The following is a 430-nucleotide window of genomic DNA, read 5'->3' as shown; positions in this document are numbered from 1 at the left end:
ATACCTGGTCCACCCGGCACACCTGGTCCAGCTCACAGACACACCTGGTCCAGCTCACAGACACACCTGGTCCCGCTCACAGACACACCTGGTCCAGCTCACAGACACACCTGGTCCAGCTCACAGACACTTGGCCCTGTTGCAGGCACATCACTATCATGGATCCCCGGCCCTCCTGGCTGGGACACTGTGCTGAAGTCATGCAGAGGCGGTGGCTGTGGTGTATAAGCATCTGTCTTGTGAGACCTTTTCTATAGGTGCTGCTTCAGGCGCCCGTCTTAAGGGCATTGCCAGGCAGAGTCGTTCTGGACATACAGCTCCTCCTCATTTCCCTCTCCCGAGGCCTCCGGGGTCTGCGGGCCGCAGCAGGGCCGGCCAGGCCACCTCAGGCGGCTGCCTCCAGGTCCCCTGCCCGCCCACCTGTCCTCCC

Source organism: Bison bison, unplaced genomic scaffold, assembly GCF_000754665.1.
Source record: "Bison bison bison isolate TAMUID 2011002044 unplaced genomic scaffold, Bison_UMD1.0 scf7180017864377, whole genome shotgun sequence".
In the NCBI taxonomy this organism is placed as follows: Eukaryota; Metazoa; Chordata; class Mammalia; order Artiodactyla; family Bovidae; genus Bison; species Bison bison.
Note: the sequence above shows the minus strand (reverse complement) of the source record.